This window comes from Mus caroli, chromosome X, assembly GCF_900094665.2.
Source record: "Mus caroli chromosome X, CAROLI_EIJ_v1.1, whole genome shotgun sequence".
NCBI lineage: Eukaryota > Metazoa > Chordata > Mammalia > Rodentia > Muridae > Mus > Mus caroli.
Window position 1 is genome coordinate 145,982,406 of NC_034589.1, and position 13,127 is coordinate 145,995,532.

At 40.4% G+C, this 13,127-nt stretch overlaps 1 pseudogene; it reads left to right on the forward strand.

Annotated features, from left to right (window-relative positions):
* The first annotated feature begins 5,831 nt into the window (after positions 1-5,831).
* On the forward strand, positions 5,832-12,814 carry LOC110286431 (annotated as a pseudogene).
* Positions 12,815-13,127: the final 313 nt, after the last annotated feature.

Sequence of the window (13,127 nt, forward strand, 5' to 3'; positions counted from 1 at the left end):
AAGAAAGAAAGAAAGAAAGAAAGAAAGAAAGAAAGAAAGAAAGAAAGAAAGAAAGAAAGAAAGAAAGAAAGAAAGAAAGGAAGGAAGGAAGGAAGAAAGAAAGGAAGGAAGAAAGAGAAAGAAAAAGAAAAACAAAGTAAACCAAAAGAGTAAACACAGTTCCGATGATAGTAATAGAAAACTTGATGCTGTTCATTCCAAACTTAGACATGTGTAGAAAAGAATGCACTTGATTCATGAAAATAACTCTATGGAAGTAGAAACACAACTCTCAAGATGTTAAAAATAGTTTGCTGAATATAATGTAATATAATGAAGGCTCCTTTTACTTACCAAAGAAATTACAGGAGCATTTGAGAGTGGGTGGGATTGACAGAGGACAGGGTGTGGGTGGATCATTCCTTATTAGGTGCATTCTTCATTATGTGCCATTTTCTGCATTAATTTTTTTCAGCCTTTTGGGAGATAGGAATAATCTTGTAATGAAAATAAAATCGCTTAAAAACAAATTAGGATGAAAAAATACCTTGGGCCAAAATAAATAAGCTCAAGGTGCAAATGCTGAGTGTTCACAAAAAGCCAAAGAAGAGGGCTATAAAGGAAGCACATAGCAGCCCAGTCTGCCCTGTTCTCTGTAAATGGTCTTGTCAGATCACTTATGACTGCATTCATGCTACACAGTCAAGGTTCTATAGTTTTGTGGCAGACATTTTTTGTCTGTGAAGCTTAGAATGTTTTACTCTCTGGCCCCATTGCAGACAAAAAATAAGCTACCTCTTCAAATGACATACAAGACCCACACTGACCTGCAACTCAAAATTGCACTAATCTATGCTCTTGGAACAAAAACCATTGTGTCAAAGAAGTTGAAGAATAGAGCTTTATCTGAAACTACAATAATAAGGCTATAGAATGTTATCCTGTGTGTTGGAGAATGAAAAATCATTATCCCCAAGGAGGGGACTGTCCAAAAAGACTCCTTCTCCGGAGCTGTGAACGTGGGTTAACTGGCCATTTCTGCAGGAGCACAATATGCATGCAGTTGTTTCAAATCAAAACATTCCAAACCAGGTTGGGTCTTACATGCAATCGATTAGTGAATCAAAAGACGTTTCATGACACTTTCTCAGGCTCCTGGTCATGTGCAAAAAACTCATTTAAAAAACAACAACAACAACAAAAGAAGTCAAACTAGAAATTCAAGAATGGTCAATTGGAGGATAGCCTAGTCAGCCATCAATGGGAGGAGAGGCCCTTGGTCTTGCAAAGATCATATGCCCCAGTACAGGGGAATGCCAGGGCTAGGAAGCAGGAGTCGGTGGGTTGGGGAGCAGGGCCGGGGGGGGGGTAGGGTATAGGGGACTTTGGGGATAGCATTTGAAATGTAAATGAAGAAAATATCTAATAAAAAAAATAAAATAAAAAGAAATGTGAAAAGAAAAAGAAAAGAATGGTCAATTGGACTCAGGCATGGAAATACTTGAAACCTTTGGCAACTTCACCACAAAACCCTCCCTAGAGCACCTAAGCCTAGCCAGAAGGGCACTATCCTAAGTAGAAATCTGAGTGAGATGCCTCCAGAAGAATTCCAAAAAGAGGACCTGAGAGAATTAGAAGCTTGATACCATAAAGCTGTAGTCCTCTGCCTCCCTAATGCTGAGACCCTTTAATAGCGTTCCTCATGCTATGAGGACCCCTAACTGTAAAAATTATTTGTGTTGCTATTCCAGAACTATAATTTTACTACTCTTATGAATCATAATGTAAATATTTCTGAAGACAGAGAGATTTGTAGAGGGGTCATGACCCACAGGTTAGGAAACACTGGCATAAAGGAAGGCTTCTAAATGAGCCAAGGCGTGCCTTGAGGTGGGACTTGCTTGAATATTGCCCACTTGCTCTGGAGGATACACAAGTGACATTCTCTTAGCCATGCATAATGGTGTCAGCCTGTAATCCCACCACTCCGGAAGTAGAAGAAGCAGGAGAATCAGAAGCTGAGAGAGCGGGGAGGGAGGAAGGGGGGGGAAGAGAGAGAGAGAGAGAGAGAGAGAGAGAGAGAGAGAGAGAGAGAGAGAGAGAGAGAGAGATTTCTCCTGAGATGACTAGACCAGGGAGCTCAGTGACCAAAGTGACTGGGTTGCCAGCTGAAAGCTGTCTTTGAGCTAGAAGGAAGTACATCCAATGACTGTGCACATGTGAGGGAGTCTTTGGTTTCCAGATATAAAATCTCATATAGGTAATTAATTTCAGTGAGTAAGAAGGAGATGATTCAAATCCTGAACAATATTTTTATCCCAGCCACTATTAAGAGGATGGTGCAGGGGATAAAGAAGGTGCTGGATAGGAAAGCTAACCAGTTGAAGTGCCACCTAGGGGCTGTGCTGAGACCTGGTTGTTTGTTGGCTTCAGACTAGCCAGGTTCATATTCCATGCCTCCCACTAACGAGATACATTACTTACTTGACACAGCTTTCTTGGAACATCTTTCCTAGTTAGATATTCTTATCTCCTTTTTACAGATAAAGAAACCGAAGTTTGGAACTATTAAGTGATTTGCTGAAGGTCACAGAACCACATTTGTCTGAAGGCCAACATGGTTTCAAATTCCAAATTCTTGCTCTCTTCCCTATTGCCTGATAAGTTTGCTTATCAGGTAATTAGCCAAGGTAGGCATAGCGTGTCAAAGTGACACTTGAGCTGAGGCAAAGGGATAAACTATGCTCCCCTTAATTCTCTTGTTTACAAGACTAATTATCAGACTTCAGTCCCTTAACAGGGACAGCAGCCATCATTTAATGTGAAGGGGGGAAGGGGATGTTTTCAGTTGGAGAATATAAAGAGCAGTGCAGAAAATAGCCCCTGCTGTGTTGCTGTTGCTAATTGAACATTAGGAAGGACATATCAATCCTGAGCAGCTATTTAATTCATGTGCTATACTTGGTCATGTTTGAGCCAAGGGGGTATTTTTTCACTCCAGGATTTTTTCTTTTACGTTTTAAATAGCTTACAAATTATCAGGTATCCTATGAATCTTCCTACATATTTCATTTTAGTTGATGGTGTCTCTCTCTCATATGCCCTATTCTCCTCATCTCCTTAACATTAATTACCCTGGTTAAACCTTCCCACCCCTGTGTTAGCTCTTCCTCATGCAGATCTCATATATTCTACTTGATTACTTGATTTTCTTAGCACCTTGGACATACAACTGTATATTTCAGGTCTCATTCACTCGATGCATATTATGCTGTCTGTTCTGCTGTAATCTCTAAAGTTGCTAAAGCTGTCTGGGGAAAATTAAAGTAATATGATGGGTAAATGACAGAGCCTAATGGAGACTCAACTCTGTCTAATATGCACTTGGAGTTTCTCTTCTTAGAGTATGGTTAGACAACAAACACACAGGCAGTCTTTGAAAGAAGTTTATTAGTTTCCAAGAGGATTTGTATCATGCCACAGAGACGAATGGAACTGGACCAGGATAGCTAGTACGCAGAAGAGGGGAGGGGAAACCATGAGCATGGGAAGTAAGGGAAAGAGACAAACAGGCTTCAGAGAGAGTGGTGTGAATAATTCCAGCAGGTTCTGGTCAAAGGAACAATGTATAGTGCACTAGTGCCCAGTGTACTGGGTGACCGAGGACAGCAAAGCAGCGTACCCAACTGTCCAACTGTGCTATCTTCAAAATAGGAGATATAGATAGGAGTTTAGGTTTGTCTATCAAAGGCCCAGGCAAATCTTTTATTATCTCTGGAAATCGGCTTTCTGTGAAAGAGATAGAACTTCTAGTGCTCTGGACCATCCCAAGATGTTAAGCATAATAAAATACAGAAACTTTAATATGCATATATTAATATATATTTCTCTGTGTGTGTATGTGTATATATATATATGTCAGTTACAGATCTCAACATATACCATTTCTGCGGCATCCCATTACATAATGCTTTTTAAAATTTTAGCTAAATTTAGCTAATTTAAAATTAGCATGTATGTACTGCATCCTCAGGCTGAGCAAGTCAACCCTATGCCCTCACTTACACCACTAACCTAAAGAAGACTGATTTCTTCAAACTTTAGTTAATAAGAGCTAATTGTTCAACAGGCATATATTTAGATGTTTATGAAAACAAGAAGCGCCAAGGAATAGATCTCAAGTTGGAGAGGACTGGTTAAAATAGACACCCCTGGGCTCTAGTCTTGGAGTTTCTGATTCAGTAGAGGATGGACTGATATTTGCATTTCTAATCACTTTCCAGATAATGATGTTAATGCTGGTCTAGAGACCACATTTTGGAAACCACTGACTTAGAACAGCCATAATTCTCTTTACAGTGCAGTAAAGTGAGCTGAAGAACCAACAAAGCTAAACATTAATCTGGCATTGTAAAACTGACATTGACACTCAGAATTTTTAACGGTCAGTGTGCATGGTGCTGACCAGGTGCTATGTTTTAGGGTAAGTGTCCCCCAAAGTACCATGTACCATGGCTTGGCTCCCAGCCTATGGCACTTTGGGGAGGAGGCGGGACCTTTAAGAGGTACGGCCTAGTATGTTTTCCCCCAACCCTTGGTGTGATCCCTGGAACAGGATTTGGGATTCTGACCCTTTTCTCCCGTTCTTTTTGGCATCCTGGCCATGAGATAGTTTCACCATCCACTACTGCCTCACCACAGGCTTAAAGGGGCAGAGTCAATTGATCATGGGCAAAAAGTCATGAAACTGTGAACAAAAACAAATCATTTTCTCTTCTTAAATGTATTGCTTGAGGAATTTTTGTTACATTTTGGAAAGCTGATAAACATTCCAAAGGACGGGATCCAATTTCAGTGGTCCCACTGTACTTGGCACCACTTCCCAGTTGCTGGATCTGGGGGGGGGGGTCACAGAATAATTGACATGCATAAGGCTGTAGTAACCAGAGCTTGGAAGGAGGCATCTCAATGTTTAACAACAGCTATAGCCAAACTGGTAACAACCAAATGAGCTGCAGTCCTGAGTCAAAATTCAAATAGACCTTTTTTGTTTGTGTGTTTGTTTTTGGTTGGTTGGTTGGTTGGTTGGTTGGTTCCCGAGACAACATTTCTCTGTGTAGCCAGTTGTCTTGAAACTCACTCTGTAGACCAGGCTGGCATCAAAATCAGCAATCCACCGCTCTCTGCCTCCTGAGTGCTAGGACTAAAGGCTTGTGTCACCACCTCCCAGCTTCAAACAGGCTTTTCATGCTGAGTGAAACCCTTCAGTGGTTGGCTGCTGTCAGTACTTAGGGACAGTATCAAAATCCTTGCACATGCAATATACTCTGAGCTCATGTTTGTAGCTCAATTTACATCCTACACATCAGCAATTCTAAGCTCCTCTCCATCTCAAATAGTAGCAGACCAGCTAAGGCTTTTACCCTTTGAGAGAGAGAAAAAAAAATCGTCTTTTGCCTGGAACACTACTTTCTCAGGAAACTCAGACTCATCTTTAAAGAATCAACACGGATTTACTTAGAAAGATCTTTCCAGAGCATTTTTTCTTCCCATTGTCATATTTAAGAAAGATGGCCTAGTCGGCCATCATTGGGAAGAGAGGCCCCTTGGTCTTGCAAACTTTATATGCCTCAGTACAGGGGAATGCCAGGGCCAAGAAGTGGGAGTGGGTGGATAGGGGAGTGGGGGGGGGATCTGGGGGACTTTTGGGATAGCATTTGAAATGTAAATAAAGAAAATACCTAATAAAAACAAAGAAAGTAATGTAATACTCTCTTGGTAGAAAGTATCCCCGATTACAAGGCTGGAGAGATAGCTCAAGAGATAGATCAAGATGTAAGCTCCAGCTCATGATGGTCATGGACTCTCACCCTCTAAAACTGGAATGCTCAAATAAATTCTTTGTTCTGTAAGTTCCTTGGTCTAGGTGTCTCATCACAGCAATAGGAACTAATAAAGAGGCTCTGTGAAGGTTATCCTTTGGCTTGTAACCCACTCTAACTTTGTAATATATTCAGTGAGTGTTTCCCAGAAAAAAAAGCCCGAAAAACTACATTTTCCAGGTACCCCTAGCAGCTAAATCTCTGATAGAGTCTCAGTAGGAGTCTGATGGGAGACTAGAAACCAGGAAGAATACAGAAACCAGGTTTTCTTTTTCTTTCCTGTTCCTGACTTTATCCAGGGATCTAGAAAGTAAGTAGGAAGACCTACAAAGGCAGCAGCTGCTGCTGCAAATGAGACACAGCCTAGGAGTCTGGCTCCAGCAGCCACAGAGACAATGGTATCTGGAGCCCAGATCTGCAGCAGCAGCATTAGACATGAGGGCCCTAGAGTCTGTGTCATATTCCCTTCCTGATTTTGGTACCTCAGCCTTACCATTAGCAGTCTTTATGTTCTAGGTAAGTTCATCTCTTTGGCTTTCCCATTACCCCTGTAACCAATTCCTCACATTAAATCTACTGTCTGAAATACCAAGAGTGGTTTCTACACTGGTGGCCAAATACTCCTGAGTACCCTTCCCTTTTCTTTTCTTGAAATTCCTAGCTGCTTCATTCATGGTGGTGTATATGGCTATGCTGCCAGGCAGAACAGCACAATGATGGCATTAGTGAAGGACATGGTACCTGAGGGCAAACTGGTTGGTTTCTAGCACTGTTACTTACTGCTGTGTGACCTTAGTGAAATCACCTAGTCACTCACAGTCCCAATATGACAAAGGTAGACAGTAATAGTTTCTACCCAATAGGGTTACTATAAGATGAAGGAATAAACATAGTAGTTGAGAGTGTGACTGGTATTATAATTGCTTTTATATCTTGTCATTAACAGATATACTTGTAAATGTTTCCCATTTTTTTGCTTATTTTTATTCAGAACAATCTATGCATATGACAAGTATTCAGTACAGGGATAGCAAGGTGACTCAGCAGGTAAAATAACCAAGCCTGATGACCTGAGTTCAATCCCTGGGATCCCAATGGTAGAAGGAGCAACTCCAGCAGGTTGTCTTTATACACATACATAGAGAGGCATTCATTCATGTGTATGTGCACAGAGAGAAAAAGCAACATATTTTAAAAAAAAAACTAAATGAATATTCAGTGCAGACCTAGATAAGGGAAGGAAAAAGTGAAGAAGGAAGAGGAAGTGATGACAGTAGAGAGGAATGGACAGAAAGGGATGTTTATAACCACAAATTTGGTGCAGAATATTTGGTTGATTCTTGTTTTGATTGTCTGCCTTTTTGCTTGTTTTTAGAGCCTCACTCCATATCAACCTCAAACATATTGACCAAGCTGGTCTCAAATTTCTTGGAATCCTCCTGTCTCCTGAGTGACAGGATTATATGTGCCCCCACCATGCCAGGCCACAATGATTTCTTAATGTCACCTCATCTCTTATCACATCTTTTGCTCTTCATCGTAAACACTAGTCACCCTCCACCCTCCACTCCCTGGTAGTAATGAAGACAACCAAATGTGGACATACACGGTTAGCCTGAAAAGGCAAAGTTCACACTGTGAATTTTGTAGCCAAGAGAAAGAAAGCAATGCTAAGACGATTTCTTTAAAAACCCAGAACAGTTGCCATAATCAAGGACAAGAAGGAATGTGTTTCTTTCAAGGTAGTAGTCATTGTGTTGTCCATATGCTTCATGAGTTATCATAATAACTTACCTTTAAAATGCTTAATGGCAAATGGCAAATGCTCTCTGATATACCAAGTCTTGTTTTGTTTAAATCAAGATATATATCTCTTTTCTCTGGAAGTTTCTTCTAATAGAATATTCAGCTGGGGGACTTGGGGGGGGGGAGAAACAGTGAATGTCCATAAAATAGGTAAATGAAACTGTTTTAGTTAGGGTTTCTAATGCCGTGAAGAGACACCATGACCACAGCAGCTACTATAAAGGGAAACATTTACTTAGGGCTAGCTTACAGTTTCAGAGGTTTAATCCTTTATTATTATGATGGAAAGCATGGCAGCTTGCAGGCAGACATGGTGCTGGAAAAGGGGCAGAGTTCTACATCTGGATCCGCAGGCAGCGGAAGGAGACTGTGTCACCCTGGGTGTAGCTTGAGCAGACATGAGACCTCAAAGCCGGCCTCCACAGTGACACACTTCCTCCAACAAGGTCATACCTACCCCAACAAGTTCACACCTCCTAATAGTTCCACTCCCTATGTTCCAAGCAGTCAAACACAGGAGTCTATGGTGGGCCATAGCTATTCAAATCACCACAGAAACTAATATTTCTACATTCTAATTGTTAAGTTTCCATTTTGTAATATATATATATGAAAGTATTCAACTCTAAAAGAGCTGACGTAATACTATGTAATGGCTGTCATTATTCTTCTAAGTATAGCTCAACAAGTGTTCACTAGTCATGCAGTTTGGCAATATATGAAATCAAATTCAATACTGTTTTTATTTACAAAAAAATTATAATATAACTTCTTAATCCAATCCTTACATTATAGGTCTGATTTAAAAAAAAAAAAAAAAAAACACATACCAAGTAGTAGTCCAGCAGTCCAGCCCCATACTATTTATAAAATCCAATACAATCTATCCTCCTTCATTACAAATATATCTCATGCCCACCTGGCAGGCCAGAGCACAATTCAGAATTCTCAGATTCCATGGAGTTCTAGGTAGAAAGATGGTGGTGAGCTGGTGCTGGACATCACCCCACCCCTTCTCTACACACACCCAGCATCCTAGATAATGGGTACTGGAATGAAAACCTGACAAAGAAAATCTAATGGCCACTAAAAGTACAAGATGGTTTTAAGCAAATTTTGATATGATAGTTTGAGGTTTGTAGATTCATTTGTACATGCTGTTTTTGTGTTTTCGGGGGTACACAGGTGTGTCCCATTAGCAATGAAGATCCTTCGTTCCATGGCAAGGGGCATAGCTCAAGGATAGCCAGCATGGAGCATGAAGCCAGGACCCAACACAAAGACCTCTTGCCCAGGGCTCAGTGCTAGACCACAGCTCCCATCCAACACACCAATGTAGATTAAAATTACAATATTATTGTCAAGCAGAGAAATCAAGATCCTAGGTGCCAGAAATGAACTATCAAGAGCCCTGACAGCTGAATGAGAGAGGAAAAGACCTCGGTTATGGGTTCTTCAAGTAATTTATGCAAGCTCATTTCTTTAAGCAGACAATGTTTTTCAATATGTCAAATCCTAGGAATGTTTTATTACATTATTATTATATAAAGTACACCAGGTGATGTATGAATCTTGAAAGTGTAATACATTATGCAAACAGAAAAAAATCATTTGTCTCTCTAAGGAAGTGAAAAACACTATATTACACAATAAGCTGCTTTGCTTGAATTCTAAGCCATGAATTCATTTGAACTTTACTGTTAAGTTTCCAAAACTTAGCATTATTTAATGGCAATTATTCCCAATCATAACCACTCAGATGATCAATTCCATCTAATCACCCATGTTCCTTTAATAGTGAAAAAGCTGCAGTATTTTTGTTTGAAGCCAACACACCAAGTCCCGTGGTATACTATAATTAAGAACAACTGTTTACTTTTTCTTAAATACAATACCCTGCACCCCCACCTCAAAAGCTAGACATTAAAGTACTAAATATAATGATCTTGGTAAGCCAAATTGCTATGTTTCTAGCAGCCCTTCCCTGCTGTTTCCCTTAAACATTTCTATCTGAAATGATAGAAAAGGAAAAAAAAATAGAAACCTGGGAAATATGCAGCTACATACTTTGACCATATCTTCCGCCTAACAACCAGTGTTTCCGTTTGAGCACTTAAAAACATTCACTGCTCTCTCTATATCCTTTATTCTGTCTTAAACATTCTTTTGTTTTCAAGCACACTGTTCTAATGTTTATGTATACACCAGCCAAAAAGTCAGTCACCCTGGTAAATGGGCAGATGATGGGATCTTGTTAAAATTTTTCAGTCTTCTTGGTTCCTTTAATAAACATATAAAAATATCCAAGATGCTATTAAATAAATGATCACCTCAAGGTCTCGGTAAACTATGTAATACAAATTAAACATTCTGAACCAAGAATTTGAAATCCAGAATGCTGCAAAATTTAAAAGTTTGAGTGACATAACGCCAGAGGGAAAATTCCAGCCTTGGTAGGGCACAGTTAGAATGCAGATAGACTAAAAGATCTTATACAAAGATACCTTTAAGCTATGTATATGAAGCATGACTTGTGGCTCGTGGGACCTGGGCTGATGTATTAAATATTGTATTAGTCTGTTTTTAACTGTTATGACAATCTAGCTTTAGATTGAACACTTTACAAAGAAAACAGGTTCATGACCATGGTACTGACTTTTGCTCAGCCCTGTTGAGTGCCTTCTGGCACTCAACTTCTTGGCAAATGGCTTAATGGCAGAAGTATATGCAATGAGAGAGATTAGGTGGCAAAACAGGACGACAAGACATGAAAGCTCGCTCGCTTATCTATCTATCTACCTATCTATCTATCTATCTATTTATATTTTCATTTTTCAAAACAGGTTTTCTCTGTAAAACCCTGGATGTCTTGGATGTGCGCTATACACTGGACTAGCCTTGATCTCATAGAGATCTGCCTGCCTCTGCCTCCCAAATGCTGGGATTAAAGGTGTGCTCTTCTACCGCCCAGCTAGCTCACTCATTTATAACAACCAACTCTCTCAAGAACAAATTCATTCCAGAAGACAAACAGTGACTTCCAAGGCCAACACAATCACCTAATTACATCCCAGTAAGCACCTACCTCTAAAAGGATCCTCCAACTCTATATTTCCACACACAAGCTCTAGGGGTAAAAAAAAAAAAAAAAAAAAAAAAAAAAAAACACCATCCAAACCACAGCATACATTTTTTTTATATTTAACTGTTCCTAGGAAACACTTTGGGTGTGGGGGTGGATTTCATATGCTGAAATATTCAGTCTACAAATCTCATAACCTCAGCTATAACTATAATATTTGATAAAAATGTGTCATTCAAAGTATCTTTACTATTGTACTATGATGTGACTGCTTAGCCTGATTCCAACATAATACTAATTTACTATTTAAAGTTAATGATTAAAGATAAATTACATAGTGTAAGCTCATTAGATATTTCCAAGTGGGACAGAGTGGCTCCCCCTTGTAATCCCAGCACTCAGAGAAGGATCAGGAATTCAAGGCTAGCCTTGGCTACATACCTCCAAACATAGCCTAGGCTACATGAGATCTTTTCTTGAGGGAGGGAGGGAGGAGGAAAGGAAGAAAAAGAATCCAGCTATGTTGTGATTAACTTTTTCCCTTTTGGAGATAAAACATTTTAAAGATAAAACATCCATTGACAATCTGTAGCCACGTCTATTTTGGGGGGAAGGGGGGTATAGACCCATCAATTGTTACTTTCTCAAAGTCTAAAGCAACTGTTGAACCCAAATACATGTCCATGAAAAAAAGTTGTAGTTTTGTTTTGGACATTTTTTTTCCTTTTGCTTGCAGTGCTAGAAATGAAAACCAGAGTGTTGGGCACACTGCAAGCATGGGCCTATATCCCCAGCCACAAATGAAAACAAATGAATCTCAATCATGAAATGGATAATTTAGCCAAATGTTTTGGGATTAGTGGTACGCACAATAGAAAAGGAACGTTTTAACAACTCAAAGCAACACTATCGTTGCTCACAGCTTACAACAATTTTAAGAGAAGAAGCATGGAGAAGTGAAAGGCCCAATTACAAAATGCAAGCATTTAAGACACTGAATATATATTTAAAACTTTGTCCTCTGGGAGCTAGGTTGGCAAGGTGATGGCCAGTTCTGGTGTCTGAGTGATTCCTAGGGCCCAGCAAAAAGGGAATGAATTTCCAGGTCAGCAAATTGGATGCCTTCCCTCTCTGCCTCTGGGAGCTAGGTTGACACATGAGCTCTGAAGACAAGGAGTTACACACCAAAATATGGACTCATTTTTCATTCCACCTTCATTGGCCGAGCAGCTGCAAAGAACAAGGGCCGTATCTCCGGATACCTAGCAAACAAATGCAATATTGCCTCGAGAATTGATTGCTTCTCTGAGGTTCCCCACAAGTGTATTTGGGGGAAAACTCCAAGAACAAGTTGAGGAACGGCTGTCTTTCTATGAGACTGGAGAGATCCCACGGAAGAACCTGATGTCATGAAGGAAGCCGTGGTTCAGGCTAAGGAAGCGACTGCTGAAATCACCAGAAAGCTGGAAAAACAGGAGAAGAAGCGCTTAAAGAAGGAAAAAAAGCGACTGGCTGCACTACCCCTGTCCTCATCAGAAAACAGCAGTACCCCAGAAGAGTGCGAGGGAAGAGATAGGTGCTGAGAGAACTTGACAAGAGCCCAGAATGCTGGTTGTAGCACATGGCCCATTCCATGGGCAAGTGTGCTCTGTCCTCAGCTGCCTCCCAGGAGTCCTCAACCTGGGTAGTGTGAATTCCTGCTCTCCCTGTTCTGTGTCTGGAGGAGGTACATGACAAACCTAAGAAAAAGTTAAAACCACAGGAGACCCTACAGGAAAATGGAATGGAAGACCCACCTGTCTCTCTACCTAAAACCAAGAAAAAGAAAGCTCCCAAGGAGGAGTTGGCCAGTGACCTTGAAGAGATGGCCACCAGCAGTGTAAGTGCTCCTAAGAGAAAGAAGTCCTCACCTAAGGAGGAAGTGGCCAGTGAACCAGAAGAGGAGGCAGTAAGCCCCCCATCCCTAAGAAGAAAAGGAAATTTTCTGAGGAGCCTGAAGTTGCTGCTAACTTCACAAAGAGCAGCACAAAGAAAAAGAAAGTCCCAGAAAGCACAGGAGGATTAGAATGGACTTACTTGGTGGGAGGGGCATACCTTGTGGTAGCAGCTCCTGCCCATGATAAAACCCCAATAAAAACACAAAACCAGATTTAAAAAAAAAAAAACAACTTTGCATCCAAAAATATGGAGTGTCTGAGAACTGCTACAATGTACTTACATATAATAAATCTTTTTAAAAAAATCTGAATTCAAGTGGCATGCTCACATATTTAAAAAAAAAATGGGCCGGGCGTGGTGGCGCACGCCTTTAATCCCAGCACTCGGGAGGCAGAGGCAGGCGGATTTCTGAGTTCGAGGCCAGCCTGGTCTACAAAGTG